The sequence below is a fragment of the Calliopsis andreniformis genome, chromosome 9 (genome assembly GCF_051401765.1).
Source record: "Calliopsis andreniformis isolate RMS-2024a chromosome 9, iyCalAndr_principal, whole genome shotgun sequence".
Taxonomy (NCBI): domain Eukaryota; kingdom Metazoa; phylum Arthropoda; class Insecta; order Hymenoptera; family Andrenidae; genus Calliopsis; species Calliopsis andreniformis.
Genome location: NC_135070.1, coordinates 18,943,680 through 18,961,297, shown reverse-complemented (window position 1 = coordinate 18,961,297; position 17,618 = coordinate 18,943,680). Strand labels below are relative to the sequence as shown.

Genomic DNA, 17,618 nt, shown 5'->3' with positions numbered 1-17,618 from the left:
AGCTTGTCAGAGGTTTAAGGGTCAGCGTGACGTCACAGAATGGACCGGAGCAAGACGATGGGCGGTGTACGATGAATAAATTACGAGGACAGTGACACGGGACCGGCGAGATGAGCGGCTGAGATAGTGGTCTGCTCTATTTTTGAACGCGGTTGGCCCATCTTTTGACTGATCCACTTTTTGCATTCCCTGAGATTATTCTGCTTGAATCATCAACGTACGTTTACTTTTTGTGGCCCACTTTCACATCTTTATTACTTTTCAAAAGTTCAATTAAATACGATTCCCATTCAGGTTTATAACATCAAGTGTATACTCAATTTTATAGTACAGTTTTAAATCTGAATAATGTTCGCAGGCTCCTCTTGCGTGCCTTCATTTCAGGGGTTCAGCTAGCCAATCAACTATCATCACGTAATCATATTGTTTTCCTAGGGAGGTATAACTATAACCTCAGGACAGTCAGCTCTTCAGATTCCTCCTTGGCTTCGTGGAGGCAGAATCTCCTCTGGGACCCCAGTGTCCCTTGGTGAGTACCATGAAGGTAATAGGAGGAGAGAGAAGAAAGAAAAAAGGAAAAGGAGTTGAAGGGATGTAGGAAGTAGAAAAAGGAGTTGAAGTGGAAGACGGAGCGATAAGTCAGCCTTCGAGTAGAGTAAGTAATGCACTTGCATATCCTAGGGCACTTTCCAAATTCTGGTTTCATTTTTCTCCATCTAGACTTCTAACTTTCTCTTCACATCTGACTGTCCATGTATAACTCCAAATTCTTTTTTTAATTTTATTTTCGTCACTCAAAAAATTCCACCAGATATTCTTTAAAAGGATTCTCCATTTAAAAAACTCATTCGCTTTTGAATGAAAACCATCTCACACAAGAGTGATCTCTTCGAGTGCTACAATTTTTTAGTCAAGCAAGAAGTATTTGAAGAATACAGAGGTCGACGAAAATATTTCATAATACTTTGAGACAATGTCGAGTAGATTCGAAACTCCACGTGGATACTTGGGCAAACTTTGCAGCACGATCTTGAGGTTTTGAAGTACAAGATATCAAAAGCGTACAAGATGGAAAGTGTCGCGGAAGGCATCGACGAGAGTACTGGGGCTGTTATCTGCGAAACGTTTCCGTCGTTCGAGAAAGCCCTTCGTGAACTTTCTTCTGTGTCGCATAATAATTCACACGTATTCATATTCATGCAGGGCGCATGCATATTCACAATAAATTTCCCCGCGGAACCGTTGCGGCGGAAAGTGTAAATTATTTCCTCGGCAAATTGAAAGCTGCTGGGAGCGGCGTAGGCGGATCGCTGGCGGGCAAACGTGCAACGCATTTAGCCCTCCAGCTCTAGAAACTGTCGATTTCAGCTGCCTACGCGATTCACATGACCCTAGATTGATCGCAAAGTTGAACGAGTTCCTTTTGATACGTCATTTCAGCCATTTCGCTGTTCTGGTATCGTACATGAGCAGAGGTAGTCAATGAGTTCGTAATTGAAATTATAATTAGTCATATACTGGCTGTAGTGTACTTTTTATTTCATCGATCTCAGTTCAAGCTTCCACGTTAATCAACTTTGATTAATTCTTTTCAATTTTAAGAGTAAAATATCTTGATTGAAACATGAGTCTAATAATTCATGAGGAAGTTTGTAGGTCACTGTACTTTTCCAGTCTTACTTACTATTATTATTACAAATATCAAGGGAGCATAAGAAAACAAATAGGGTGATCCACCCCCTCGACACACACTACATCTGCTTCTCGATTGCTTTTTGTTTCTCCTACGGGCATGAATTTTTCTTTATTATTTCTGACTCGAGTCCAAGATACGATATCAGATACTCGAACGAGAGGGGTCTCGAGATCATCGAAGGTAGTTCTTGCTCGACAGTAAATTGAGTCATAGAGGGTGGCATCGATCGCCCAAAACCACCCCCGAATTCCGACAAACCCCGCCGGTTGATCTCTCGTTGTCTTTTTTCACCTTCACCATAGGGCTCACACATTCGGGCCCCTTTCCCCTTCGAGTTTGCCTCCCTTTTCTTTTTTTTCCGCGAAGACAGCCCACGATTGAAGTATCTCGTCTCGTATTCTACCAAGCTTTTTCCTGGGAATAAAGGTGATCGTTGGTCTCGAGGATCCAATAAATTGCCGATGTTCTTCCACCCTCGGGCGTAACTTTTGTCTTTCTTCCACTCGCTGATCATTTGCGCTTTTCGCTCTCTGCATCCCTTATCTCGCTCACACTTGTTTCTACTGCACCGTCTTCTTCTCTGTTTTTCCGTCTTCGTTCTCCCCCTGACAGTTAACTTCGTCGAAGGGGGCGGAATTCGTGTCTTATCGAAGTCGGGAGAAGAGGTAAGGTACATGTTTGCTGAGGGAAGAAGCAAAGGGTTGTAATAGGAGAGAGATATAAAACGTATAGGGAAGGGAGGAAATTTTATAAACTTCGAAAGGGCTGACAAGTGGCTAGGACGAGGGAAAGAATAATGGGAAGAGGGCAGATTTCAGCGGAGGGGTTGGGTAGAGAAATAGGAGAAGATATGTTAGGGAAGCAATAAATAACAGAAAACGAGGGCGAAGAATGTGGGCGATTGCGGAAGTATTCGGAAGGCAATCAAAAACAAAAGGGATTAGGGGGAGGGTTGCTTCATAGACTTCATAAATAAAGAATCGTGGAGAATTAAAATTAAAGGTCAACATTGCACAGTTCTACATTTTTAACGGCATCAAAAAATTATGATCTGAAACTAGAGTTCTACAGCCAACAATACTGTCACTCGAAGTTTATTTATTCAAAAGATAGAAGAGGTCCAAATGTCAAAAAAATGTCAAAGAGAAGTAAAGGACAGGAACCGAACTCATAAAAAGTGATAAAAAAATAACCACGTAGACCAAGGTATACCAAAATACAGAATCAGCAACACAATCCAACCCTAACTGAACACAGAAACCTTAAGAAAACGGGGGCGCAATAAAGAAGCCAAAGGACCACGCAGAAAAACAGACTGAAGGGTGCAGGAAAACAGACAAACAGCATACGAGGAGGAAGGACAGGAAAATCTAGGAGGGGGTTGGAAACAAGACGCGGAAGGATGGAACGGCTCCTCGTGGATCGGCGCGATGGGGATAACAGGGTGGGGGTTGAAAGTGGGGGCAGATCGGCGCGCAGCTACACCCCACTGTGACGGCCGCGGCAGTCAGTTGTCCGCGCACCTTCGTTCGGTGAGGGTTAACGCGTTCGGTGGTGGACTTCTCTTATCGTTGCGAGTAATCATCGGCCGCCCCGTCATTCGTCGATCAGCTGATCCCTGCTTAGTGTCCTGCTGGCGGCCACCCACGCCGTCACCCTCTCGACATTCATCCCGGCGTGCACGAGTTAGGTGAGTCTGAAATTTTCTACCTTCGTCCCACATTTTCTGAACCGTTTCGCTGACTCGATTGCTCGTGTACATGGTGATGTTAGGTGTTCGAACGGAGAAGATTCGTGTTTGTTGAGTAGATGTACCGTGAACATCGCGTGCAGTGAGCTTCCAGGCCGTCGATGTTTTGACAGCGCTGTTTGAGGTACGAGTTAAAGGGAATGCTGGGCTTCTTGGGAGCATGAAGGAATGGGAGCTCGCTGGCAACGTGTTTGCCTTACTCCCTGTGGTTCGAGCAGTCTGTTTTCTTTCCCTTTTACTGTTGTCTTCTTTTTTTCTTCTTTCGCCACTGTGCAAGAGAAGCAATCGATACTCGATTCTCGAGATGTAACCAAGGACGCCGCGGCTTATCCGCAGCGACACGCTGGAAATCAGGGAATCGTACTGTGGCTTTTTCGTTTAGGTTGCTTTGGCCTTTTTGTTGGAATTTTTCATTCCTTCTTTTGATATTGTGAGTGTTATACGTAGCTAGAGGTTCAGGTACTATGAGCATAGAGTAATTGAAGGATTATTTATTGCAATAATTTTATTTAAGGTTGAAAGTTGCGCGTGGAGTTACTTATGCAGTAGAATATTCTGTTATATCAGACCACGAATGTTCAAAGAAGTTTTTACATTTTAGTGAAATAAATTTTATCTTTCATTTGAAAATTTTCGCGAGTTCCTACATCAAATTTGATATCTTTTTCAGGTTTTGCATTGAGCTAATATTACTTGTACGGTACAGTCTTTCATATAATTGAAATTTTATTTAATTAAATTTATATATTGAAGCGATGCATATAAAATTGCTGTGCATATAATTGAAATAATAGAATATTCTGAGAAATAGGTGTGCCTTTATTTCATGCATATTACCGCAATATCTACTTCAGAGTAGCATTAAAGGCAAGAGATAATTGAACAAACAGCAAGTTGCTGCAAAGCTCAACAACATCCAATAGAAACGTTTACAGTGGTCGGTTTCGTTGGGTAGGAAACAAACCAGGGAGGGAAGTTCTTGCTTACATTTTGCTCGACGTTTCCGTGTATCGAAGTGCACCAGAAACGTATACGTAACCTTCAGGGATTTCATACGGAGGAGTAGTTCCGCGGAAACCGATTTGCTTTGCCAGCATGGGCAAAAACCGAGCTGAGTGTTCGTTTTTCCCTTCTTGCTACGCTTGTACATTCAGTAATCGATATTTGACTATTCCAGGCGCAATTTACCATAAATTTGGACATCTTCATTTTGCTAAATTATTACAAATCCATCATACTTTTTTACTCCTCGCTTATATTACACTATTCCTTGGGAAGCAAAATAAAGCACTTTAATAATTCCTTCTAAAGCGTTAATATTTCAACAACACGACTCTTGGATCCCATTGATATGATCTTTGGAACCGCTGTTTCTCCTTGTTGCTATTTCCATCGACAGCGTAAAACGGGGAATAATTCCCCCATCATGCAGTAGAATAGCGCCATGCCCTTGCCAGCCCCCACAAAGCTGTACTTCCGTTTTACGGCGGCCAAACTCTGTCCGACCGTTAACGCTGAAACATTCGCGGAAACGTTCGAAATTGATGCACGAAATTTCGCCCCAGCAGCAAGCCATAAAAGTCGTTGTAATTCCAGCAACTTTGGACCGCGCGTTCTAACAAACGGTTCCTAGCTGGGTCAGACGTTACAGGGTATCCCCAGCTGCCTTTGTTAAAGCCATGTGTAATTATTCCATGGCCAAGATTCTTCGTCCTCGACAGACCATTTTGCCTCTTCGACGCAGGTTATTTCATTTAAACGATTATCTATTTAACCATCGTATTTCCGTGCCCGTAAACCCTTTTCTTTCGGTCTTGTCGACTGGTTGAACGTCTTCCTTATCGTCACTCGTTTAATTACACAGCAAAGGATGAGCAACGGATGCAGAACGACCGCTTGTAGGTTATTATTAATTACATCTCGGTTTTCCAAGGAGGGATTCGTCCGCGGCGCTATTGCAACTTGTACAAATTTGCGGTCGCGTTAGTTCCAGGTCGTATGGCTTGTTTATGCTTAGATATATAGCGAGAAACAGCGGCGTCGTTTTAACCAACGATGCTCATTCACTTGAGGCTAATGTTTGTTCGTGTAAATTTTCGCGTTGCCGATGCTGGTTTCGCGCGAACCGTATTTGCCATTCAACACGACCGGCATTGTTGCGCTAGACCGTTTGTTTGACGCTTTATTTGATTTTGTTGGCCACGGTACACGAACCCTTATTGGTACTTAACTGTAAACGCATTAAGAAAAGCTGGGAAGGGGAAAGATAATTTGCTTATGGGCAAGTACTAAATGACTTGGAAAATAAATAAAAAAACAGGTTTGCTTCGAGTTAAAATTATTACGCACATTTATCTTCTCTGAATTCAGAATAAATGTTGCTTCATGTACGCTTCTTTCTTCACATAGAATCATCAGAGTTACTAATTTGCTGACATCCTGTCCCTGCTAAATTTACCCCTTTTTTGTCGAACAATTCTCCAAATGAATTCCCACCAGCTTAAACTCCCACAAACTTTTTACGAGATAAGAATTTTAGGGTTGCTGAACGACCCCCTCGTTAAGGCAGCACGCGATTATCCTAACAACGTAAGTGACCCTCGGTTAAACAGCCAGGGTTTTTTCCACGGTCCACGCCCGTAAGCAGCCGTCGGGGAAGAGTTTGCACGTTTCACGCGGAACTTTGGGGCGAACAGTACTAATGAACGGTTCGTACGAGAGTCGAATCGGAAAGCTCGGAGTTCCGCCCGGTTGTCGCCCCGTGGAAATTGTTCCCGAGTTACATCATGTTGAACTATCTTGCCTCTCCGTTCACGGGATGTATGTACCTTGAACTTTTCGAAGTTTCCACTCGACTGGGGAAGCGTGACATAGCGAACAAGAGACGCCGATCAATTGGTATTAAGGTATCGAGTTCGATGAACAGGCCCTTTGTGAATTAGAGATCTTTTAGGGGATTAATTAAAGTGTGAAATTAAATTTGAGCTTTAAGGGGATCGAGATTGACTCAGTCAATGACAGGCATAGTTCCACATATTTTGTGAGATCGAAGAGTCTTTCCTGATTTTCATTTTTATTCTTCATTCTTCATTCATTTCTTTTTTGCTTTTATGCCACATCCTGTTCATTGAAGAAAAGAACCAAAAAATTGAGAGGTGTGTTAACTTTTCCTTTCTCTTGCAAGTTTTCCTCTACATGACATAAATTTCTGCTTAATTGAGATCTGAGTCGCTAGGTAGGTAGGCAAATGACATATTACGTGATGCTCTTTTTCACAAGTAAATTTCTTCGCCACCAGGTCACTACATGACGTTCATATTTAACGCACATTTCACGCTGCTCGGCCTTATTGTAGTACAGTAAAGGAGCCCGTTTCGCATGGAAAATGAATACACTCCCTTCTCGGTAACGAATGCTGTTATTACAGAGATGTAACTCGTCGTTATTCCCGGGAAATTGAATTTTCTAAATATTCACGAGAGAACGTCGACGGACCGCCACAGGCAATGGTTTTTCTCTGGTACGCGTTTGCTTTTAAAATTCACAACCTGCGCGTTCTCATAATTTCGTCGTTTTGGATGATGAATAAAGTAATAGCCACGTTGAGACTTGACGAGAAAATGCTGTTTGAAATTTGAAAAATTACGTTGCAATAAAGCGTTGCCACGCTTATTGGGAATCTTAGCAAATAGACTTTCAGACCCCTTCAGATGAGAATACTTCTTGAAGATTCGATTCGAGTGGAATTCTGAGAGCACCTCTGACCGCCGAGGGAATAATTAGCTGGCAAATGAGGCGGAAATGAGGCGAATTCAGCTCATTTCCAGGACCTCTTTTCGAAAAAACAAGAATTACCTTAAGCTTCCTACTTGGCACAGTGTCGCGGGTAATTTCAACTTGAGGCCCATTCAGAAGTCTTCTCATTACTTCAGTGTTTCGCATTATAGTCTGTAACTTATTGATATCGTCGTTGTTAGAGGATTCAGAAAAATAATGTTCATTATACAGACTTTAAGATCGATGTCACGAATCGACTCTTCATCCTTGGGTTCCACCTTAGTACCCGGAATTACCGCATTTTTTATTCCCAGTGAAATAAGGCGTCGAAGCAGATGATACAAATTTAATGCGTTTTAAACGAGCGCCCTCGACTGGCGAGGTATTTCGTTCTCTAGCCATTTCCGGTGAAAAATTTCAAATACCTGCAACCCGCTGTGACGCACTGGGAATATCTCGTTCAGTTTCGTTCTGGTTTATTTGCTCCCCACTGATTTGTGCCCTCATAAAAGCCATCTATATTTATTTTCTGAAAACAAACATATTTATTAACTATAGTGTATTCTACAGACGAGCAACTCCTCGAACTGAAAAATGAAAGTGTCAAATAAATATATTTATGCATCTCAAACGATTGATCATTTGCTTACTTAATTCCACGTTAAAGTACAGATCAGACAATCTACTTACCAGTAAAAAGTAGCATCAAAGAATTATTCACTACCGAGAAAATCATTTCCACTATATTTTCTATGTTACAAGGATACAAAGTGTCATTGAGTAATATTAAAACGCAACGGGGGTGGAACTGTTTGGTTGGCGCAGTCGACTTAACGAGGTGCACTGGCAAGTGAGAAAATAATTTCTCGAGACGGCAAAGAGCCTGCCTGAAGTGAAGTTCGAATGAGATTCGAGCGCTCGCGAGACGAAAGTACGCGCGACAGTTGCGGAAAAAAGCGACGATGGAATAAGAAACGAATGCAAAGTACCCGCGAGACGAGAGCCGTATCCAAAGATTTACATGCTGCGAGCTCGCTCCCCATTTCCCTTCGCCACCCCGTCCACGCTCCCTCTGGCTTACTGTCCGTTTGTCTGTTTGTCCGGTCCCCCTTGACGACCTCGTTCATCCGCCCCTGGCCCCTGGAGCAGTACGTTTATGTTATGCAAATGCGATTCTCCGACCATGGAGACGGAATGTAAGAGAGAAAGGGGAAGGGGCGAAGCGACGCTTGGGCGATGCTCTGCGAGCGGGAAATAAAATTCAGGAGCGATAGTTTGACTTATTCCAAGATTTCTCAACGTTACATTTCCTCCGAGAAATTTGCCCTTAGTCGGGCTATCTTTCCGCTTCCCTTGCGCTTCCGGCGCGAGATATGGACCCTTTTGGCGCCGTCATGGCGTGAAGATCCTTTACGTGACGCAAACGATGGGAGAGAGAAGATCTCGATGCTTGTATTTTGAAAGGGAAACAGCGAGGATGATTTTCAGTAGATTTAGGGGTGATAGTTCTGACTTGAAGTTATTTAGGGTGTCTGTTTTTTTATTACATCAATGCAAGGGGTTTCCAGTATTCATTGTTTAGTCTCTTCGTTTCGATTTGTGAATACTGAATTTTGGGATTTTGAATGTGTTATCGTTTTAAGTAGAAAGGGTTCGTCATTGGTCAGACAGACCCTCGCTAAGTTCCAATATTGAAAGGTTCAGACTGGTGACTAGTTTCAACTACCAAAGCTACAGATCTTACCAAAATTATCGTGTGAAATCGAGGCTTTCTGTGTCAACCATTTGACAATCGTACAGTAGACGAACCAGCAGACGTCTGTGACGTCGGCGGTGGAAAACGTGGCTGGTTTAAAGTGGAAGAAGCAATTTACAGGCCATCGCCTGTATTTCCATACCTGTCAGAAGCAAACGTGCTGCTTACGTCACGGTATGATCGTGATCTTTGACCTCCGTTATGCTATAAATACGACCTAGATAAAAGGAGGAGTGGAAGCGTGCCGAGATGAAAATTCATGAGGGTTCCGATGACGATTAAGTAATTAAAAAAATAGCCGCTTATAAATATGCAAGTCCCTCAACAGCGGAATGAGATTGGGCATTAGGTTATTAGGGAGAAAGTTGAAGTAAGTCCGACTTTCGAAATTTAAAAGCAATCTTCTTACAGGGTGGTCCGAGAAGTTGGTTCTGGCCTCTTAATTAAAGGGATTTATACCTACTTTTGATAATTCGATGCTCGTATATTTTGCACCTCATCATTCTGGTGCACTTTCAAGAAGAGTGCAATTGCATTCTACATATGCTTCGCTACGTTCTAGAAAAAAATTATACACTACGAAAAGGTGGGTTAATTAAGCTACTTAAATCGTTGTTTTAATTTTGCATATTTGATTGTCTATATTTTAATTTCATTCATCTACTGGCGCTCAAAATCACTAATAACATTCGTAGAAGTTCCTCCCGTCTGGGTCCCATTAGAAGGCAGTAGCATTCATCCCAGGCACGCATATCAACGTATTCTAGACTACGCGAGGGCGGACCATCCACTTTTCTTGATTTCCAGCAGCGGCGGGCGCGCGCGGAGTGTGTTAGCAGCTTCTTGTCCCAGTAAAATCGGATAATCCTCGTGAATTCGTTAAGCTCATAGCCCTCTGCCTCTTTCTCCACGACGACGTGGCACGGTGTGGCGTGGCAGAGAGGTGATTTGCATAAATTTTCCACGGGTGGAAATGAAATTGCTCGTGAAGCGTCGGCGAAGCCTTTCCGCCCTATTTGAAGCGTGCACTCGCAATCAGGACGCGGCGACGTACGCGTACGAATGGGTCGCCGTTTACCGAAGCTTGCACGACCGTTACCGTTTTGCAAATAAGTTGGACGCGAGTGAAATTTGAATCTGACATGGCTTCCCTATAGCGAGGTTATGGAAGAGATACGAACGGTTCGCCTCGTTCCTTCTAATTTAATGATATTGCATTGAGTTAGTGATTTTGGGTGAATGGGACGTCGTTGGTGTACGCATTTTAAGATGACATTTCTATTCGTAGAGGGTTCTACTAACTGGTTAAATTATATGATTAAATTAGTGTACAAATTTTGATATTGAAAAACTGTACTCTCCTCCTTTTGACATGTCCAAATTCAAAAACTCAAATTCGAATTCAGACATTCAAATTCAAATATTAAAATTAAAATTAAAATTCAAAAATTCAAATTCAAAAATTCAAATTCAAAAATTCAAATTCAAAAATTCAAATTCAAAAATTCAAATTCAAAAATTAAAATTCAAAAATTTAAATTCAAAAATTCAAATTCAAAAATTCAAATTCAAAAATTCAAATTCAAAAATTCAAATTCAAAACACTTCAATATTTCAAAATACCAATTAATGGTTTGTGGAACCCTTCCTCCCTTTTTTACACAAAACTTAAGTCAGTTCATATTCAACAATGAATGCCATTTGATTTAAAAGAGGGTTAAACGGACCACAGATTATCTCTTGTATGGTTTCATTATACGGATAGAGTTTGATGAGACGACAGCACGTTGGCCGAAACTTCATTTCCGCAAGACGTAATCCATTTTGTATACGTTTTTTCAGGCACTGGAAAATCTCTCAGTAGCGTTATTTAACGCTTGTCGTAGCAGATGCACGGATTTGCTTCGGTAATTGTTAGTCGCTGGATTACCCAGTTTAAAAAGCGTTTCCATGTCCACCTGACGGAACTGTTTTGCTTTGCACGAGAAGACCCGTTGTTGGGGAAACATTGTCACCCCCTCGAATCCAACTAAAAATATTAGAGCATTCGAAACGGACCGAGAAAATCAACAAAACCATGTTTTTTCACTTGAAAAATTACCGTGTTCAAAGCGACGGAAAATATGTTGCAGCTACTTTTTGCTATTCTTAATTCTTTTATCGATAATCTGTAAGTATTGCATTTATAAAATAAATCCTTTTAATTTAATTAAAAATTTCAATATCTACCAAAATTGTAGGCTTTACAGTGTTCTGATGAAATTAATTGTCTCTTGATCGGAATTGTTTCGAGTTCCTACGTTGTCTTCATTTTTTAAAATCACCAGAGGTTCTTTAAATAATCACGTTGCTGTCTCGAATGACTCATTAGCCTGGAGCGCTCTCGTTTAGCATTTCCCCAGAAGCAAGAGGGAAATTAATTGATGTTCCTCGGTCACTTCGGTCAATTACGATGCGTAATTGCTGGTTATTCGTTATCGGTTCGTTTAGTTCCTCAATTAGAAGTAAATAGAATATTCTTTGTGGTACATGTATTCCTTTCTGAACACCCTCATACTTCCCTTTTACTCTCCAAAATTTCGAACTTGCTCTACCAACTATCGAGCTCACATCCTGCATTTTTAATATTCATCGTGCATAATCTACCATATTCTATTTCACAAAAACCAAGCCCCATGGACTCCCACCTCCAAAAGTATAGCCGGCCTCCATAAAATCATCCTCTTATCTCATTCGATTAGGCCAGACAAGCAAATCCTTCCAGACTCACAAATTCCCGCCCTCGAGAGCAATTACTTTCGAAAAGCGGCGCAAGAAGGGTCCTCGCAGAAACGTTATCCGTTTTTGCCAGCCTCGCCAGATCCTTTGCGCGCAAAACAGCCCGTTTAGAAGGCACTTCGCCCCTGTTGAAGAACACGGTCTCTGAAACCTGCCCCTCGTCCCCATTCACAATTCCTCGAGCCGTTTCAGGGGAGCTGGGCCAATTATCAAACTTAAGAAAAATCCACGTCGTTGCAATCCTCGGCTCGGAGACTGCTGTCCCTTTGAGCCTAGATGTTTCTTTTTGGTCCCCTCTCGCGACAGAGGCGACCTGTCTCTGGGCGATTATCCACTCGGCCTCTTCAAGACAAGATACACCGATTTTCCAGGGGAAGACCACGAAAGGGGCGGAGGCCTCCGAAGGTCGTAATTAAAGCGTCGTAATGAAACTGCAGCGGTCGAAGTCAGATAAAAAAAGGTCGCCTGGAACGGCCATCTCTGCGAGCGCGTTTTCCGCTCGGGATCCGCTGGCGCGCAATCAGCATCGCGAAGAAGAAATTACTTTCTGTCCGCTGTAAATTCGCGCTCGGCGAGCACGGTTCGCGTCCTGCGGTCTACTTTTCGAAAACACACCGAGTATTTCTTAGAGAACTCTTCAAAATAAAGGAACCCGTCGAGGTTGGATCCTTCTCTGGCTTCTTTGGAAAAGGGAGCCTTTTAGCTTCTCGTTGGACTAGAGAGGAAGGGAGCAGGTGCTCGGTGATAAAGGGTCGAGGGGAAGAATGTAATTTCGCGCGAACTCCACTGGCTGAGCGGTGGTTTCCGACTGGTACAGGAAGGGTGAAGTGGCTTAACGCGGTTCGAAGGGGTAAACGGGCGTTTTCCAAAAAGTAGATTGCGTTAGCCCGGTGCAACGCGAGGCGGCTGAGAGAAGGGGTAGGAGCCGAAAGAAGGAGGCCAATTGAAGGCGAAATGTGGAACAGTTGGGGAAGAGGGGTGGAAGGTTTCTGGGAGAGGCGTGGAGGGGAGAAGGGTTGGGAGAACAGAAGGTTCGAGCGTAAGTTTTCGCAGGCTCGTCCCTCTGTTTATCCCCCCGCTATGCACGCACGGGCCTTGCAGAAGCACTAGGATCGTATGTACTGAACGCTGCAGCTTTTGCTCTACTAAGCACGAGAGCGCGTGTTTACCTCCTTTTAGCCTGGAGTGCCACGCTCCGAGAATGTGAAGTGCCTCCATCGTTTTTTTCTCTCGCCCTTTCTCTTCCTTTTCACTCGCCCTCGCGCTCCCTCCTTAACGTTTGCTCCTCTTTTGCCTACGTTGGGTTTCTTCTTCTTTCGAGAACCGCGCGAGGGGTCATCCTGCGCTCTGCGACGGTGAAAAGGTAACAAGTTGATGACGAGGAATTCTACCTACTTTTAGCTAATGTTCTTTTATTGAGTTTTTGGATGAGGATTGTAGTTCTAACTATGCCTGACTGTCGAGTGGTAAATACTTCACTTAATAAGCTCGAAAATTTTTAATGAGAATACCTACTCTCTTAACCTCCTAATCAAGAACATTTTAACCAAGAACACAGATTACCTACTCAAAATATTAGAAAATATTCCTATAACAGTGGCTTCATACCAAAACCCCAACTTCTAGCTTCTAAACCTACTAAAAACAGCAAGAAACAAGAAAGCAGAAAACCTTAAGTAGAACAAGTCCTAATGGGTCAGACACATTTCCACTAAAGCATTACCAACAGTCTCAAAACCAACTGGCTCTTCTAAACACGTGCCCTCGTCAATCTTCCCTCCACAAACGTCAAGAAAAGATTTCGTCCAAGGGCACAGTAAACCACTCTCCCTACTCCCCAACTCCCTTATTATTGTTATGTCTTCCCTTTCTCCTGTTATTCGCAGAGGAACAACTCTCGAGGCAGTCATCGTTTCTGCTCGGTGTCGAGGGTTTTACGGCTAAACTCGTTGTTATTCGTACACATGGGAAGGAGCGCAGAGGGGGTTGAACGCGAAACGACCGACGAGAACGCCCCCGGAATTGGGTCGTGCTCGTTTAAAAGTTTCATCCGGTTTAAGTTCGCAGTTAGTCTTTTTTCTCCAGCGCTCGCGTTAAGACGTCGCCGTGACGAGGAGGATAGGACGCGTGTCTGGAATACACCCTGTCACGATTTCGTTCGACAGGACTTCGGATCGAGAACGAGGCTTCCTGTTGGCTCTAGGTGTCGGTGCTCCAGGCGTGTTTTTATTTACACGCGGTGCAGCGGCGAGCTTAAAATTGCAAACCTTCTTCATTCATTCAAAAGATCTCAAAACGAGGGATTTCAACTTGGACGAGGTCGAATGTTTTTCCAACGAGAGACTAGTTTCCATCTATCTTGGACAGAGACAGGGTACACAGGGGGTTATCAGAATTTTCGATGAGGTTTACGTTGACTCTGAGTCCATTCGCGTATTTTCTGGGAAACAAGATTGCCGCTCTGCGAGCTTTTCCATGAAATCTATTTTCCTTTGCAAAGCGATCCGTCAGTCGGGTTTAATCATGGCCTATCGTGATCATAAATTGGACGAAGTTGGTTATTGGTAGTCCGCCGATTGAATTTGCAGTGTCGTATAAACTTTGTGTGTAGAAGTTGTTCTCGAATGAAAAATAAAGTCTCGTTATATATAGAAAAAAGGGCAAAAATATGGAAAAGCTTGTCTAGTATTGAACTCGAACAACGATGATCGGTTGTTTTAATGGGCCATGAAATTGCTGGCAGTTTTGTAGTGATTATTTAATTTATCGTGGAAGTTTTCTGAAGCCCTCCCATAAATCAATAATATTGAAATTATTCTTCCTTGCAGGATCGCTCAAAATGCTTTCAGAGGTTCCTAAAGCGTCAAGAGTTATCCGAAAATCCGTTTACAAACGGTCGAATCGAATATCGCGCGCGATATCCCCGCGCACCGACACAAAGGCGCGGAACGTCACGGGTGTACGTGTATAAAGGTCTTATGGGTACAGGGGTGGAAACTGTAGGGAAATCCTTTAATTTAGTGAAAGCTCTGACACAACTGGACGGCTTACGGAGGGATTAAAACACGCGAGGAATTTATAAAGCCGTGCCTCCCGCCATTTTCCATCGTTCGTCCGCTGCCACTGTTCACCTTGCACCCTTGCCTCTTCGTCCCAGCCACCCTTCCCTCCTTATTGCTAATCCGACTTATTCGTATTGACGCTTTTTGAATTCTGCTTGGGCTTTCCCCGCGCGAGAAAGTCGCACGCGTGGAAAATCGCGTCTGAAACGTGGCGACTGTGACGCTTTGAAACGTGCCAGACTCTCGCGATCCTCTCGCGATTTAATTAACGAATTAACCTTCGCGACTGGGATGTTCTCTACGGACTCTTTCTTGCTGAATTCACGCGTCGTGGGACCAAAAATAGGGAGTTCCATGGAAAGCTGACACAATTTGACCACGTTTTCTCCGTTTCCTCACGTGTCGCGGTTAAAGATTAATTTGTGCTGCAATTAGTAGGAGCGAATCGAGAGACGGATAGATTTACAGCCCGTTGCAATCTTCTTGGCGAGCCATTAGCAAAGGGAGTCGACGAACGACGCGGGATTTGAGACGAATGCTAATTGTTAACGCGCGGGGAAGTGTCTGTGCATAAAAATTCATCTACACGTTGCTGTGCAGACGCGGCTGCGACACTGTAAACTGTAAAAAACGAGGGAACAGAGGCGGAGTGGCGCGTCAAGAGAACGAGAAGAAAAAACGAGGGTTGAATATCGAGAGAGACGGTCGTTTCGCCTCGGCGAGCTGCGACGGTTCTTTTTCGTTTCGGGAGCACGATTTTTTTCCCGAGCCTAGCTGCCAGCTGTTTCGAGTGACTCCCTTTTTCCTCATGGAATTTTTAAAGTGAGAAATTGCTGATGGAACTTCACGGGTGATATTTCTTCATTTTTACTGATGTGTTTTGTTGTTCAATTCGAAGTACCTTCATTTTTTGTATCTTATTTTCACACTTTAATTGCAAAGTTTTTGCTCTATCCAGTTAGGAACAATATTGATTTACACTATTTTTTCACTGTCCTTTTTTCTTACGTATCACATCTGAGCGTCTTCTCTTTTTCCCTTGCATCCATGATAGAGGATGTCACTTGGTGATTTTTATTCTTTTTTTCATTTTATTCTTCCTGTAGTGTGTCTTTATATAAACTGCCCCTTATTTATATGTTTATTCAGTGATATTCTCGATTAGCTATATAAAGCAACGTATTAAATACAAAAATCATCAAAATTGCGTAATATAACATTCACAAAATTTCCCACTCAAAAACAATTACAAGCATAAAAACTCATAAAAAATGATATTTGTATTTCTAATTACAGAACAAACTCTCCTATAATTTCGAACGTAGCGTGATGTTACACCATTAACCGATACAATTAATACCGTCAAAGAAACTGCATCCAGCAGAGCGACTCGAAGTAGAAGGGAGAAAGGAACGCTCGGAGAAGGGATCAGACTTAAAATCTCGACCGTAGGAAAGAGAAGGAGGGTGAAAGGGGCGAAGATGAAGAAAGCGAAAGACAGTGTTCCGTGACAGTAACTCGAGCGACAATACTTCTCGTTTACCTTAAAAGCACAATTTTTCTCTGGCTTCCTCGAACCGTCACTGTGGCTAGGTGAAGTTGGCTGCGAGGGGGCGGTAGAAGGGAATCATCTCGCGCTTCCAAATGCCTTTTCTCTTCACGGAGAGACGAATCGTTGAATCTGCGCGGTGAATCGAATTCATTTGTGGAAGTGCTGGCGCGCGTGGGAGGCAAAGGTCCCTTCTCTCGTTCTCCCCTGGCGCTTCCTCCTTATTCGCTCGGCTTCCCAGACGAATATTAATTCGCATCGATGCCGGGGCCCCACAAATAGGCTGATTCCGTCGCCGACGCGCGATGGGAACGCGGCTTTAATCCGCTAAATGCGATGATATTTCCCTGGGAAGATTGGAACGAGGGGTTTCGTTACTTTGGAGATGAGGAGCTCGAGATATAGCGGTCGACGAGGCCATTCTTTATTATTGCCGCGCTGTGTGCTTTCTTAGGGATCACGATCTCTGTCCTTTTATCTGAGTCGCTTGGTACACGCTGTACAGAGAGATTAAGAAAGGAGAAAGTTAAGGGAACGATTTTGCTAGAGCAATCTGAGGATTAAAGGGAGGTTGCTTGGTTGTTAGCGCGTTGATTGTCAGATTTTTCATTACTTATTATAGAAGTGTTACAGAACTGAAACTTCAAGATCTTGAATTTCGCGTAGAGTAACAGTTCCCTCAACGTTGTTGCTAATGAATTTCAATAAATAGCTGATATTTCTTCCGCACAACAGACTCTAGCGGTATTCAGCGATATTAAATTCTTCTAACCGCAGTAGAATTCCAAGAATAGCTGAAATTCCTCTAGACTACTGCCAGCAAAATTTAGTTTATTTCTCCACCCGCGTTGAGTAATCTGTATCCAATCCTCCCTCAGGAATTTTTTCGAAATCGCACAGTGCTTTTAATCACCCTTCGTATTCTTCTCAAACTCTTCCACCTCTATCCCCTTCAGTATTTTACAATTAGTACCATCGTCATTGTACAATACATCAATTGATTAAATTACAAGTAAATTACAAGTAAATCTATCTATCAATTGCAATCACAGCGGCACAGTACTCATTAACAATATGGCGGTATAACACGAACCATATCTACTAATAAAATAAACAGCACCCAATAATTTCCTGAAGTGATACAGTAGGAAAATTCTCGGACTGAATATTCGACCTCGCGGTTGCAGTTCAATCGTCCAAAATCGCGACTCCGTGGCACCTTGTGTTTCTGGATTTTTTTCCGCGGTTTT

At 43.0% G+C, this 17,618-nt stretch overlaps 1 protein-coding gene across 2 annotated transcripts in view; it reads left to right on the top strand.

Moving 5' to 3' along the window:
• The first annotated feature begins 596 nt into the window (after window positions 1-596).
• LOC143183749 (uncharacterized) overlaps window positions 597-17,618 on the top strand; it is a 108,021-nt gene continuing 90,999 nt past the window's right edge. The window contains exon 1 of one of the 2 annotated variants that reach the window (XM_076385443.1): window positions 597-655. The gene's annotated coding sequence lies outside the window, so the exon portion shown is untranslated. Of the gene's footprint in view, window positions 656-3,290; window positions 3,387-17,618 lie in introns of those variants that run through there. The other variant, XM_076385442.1, reaches the window with a different exon arrangement.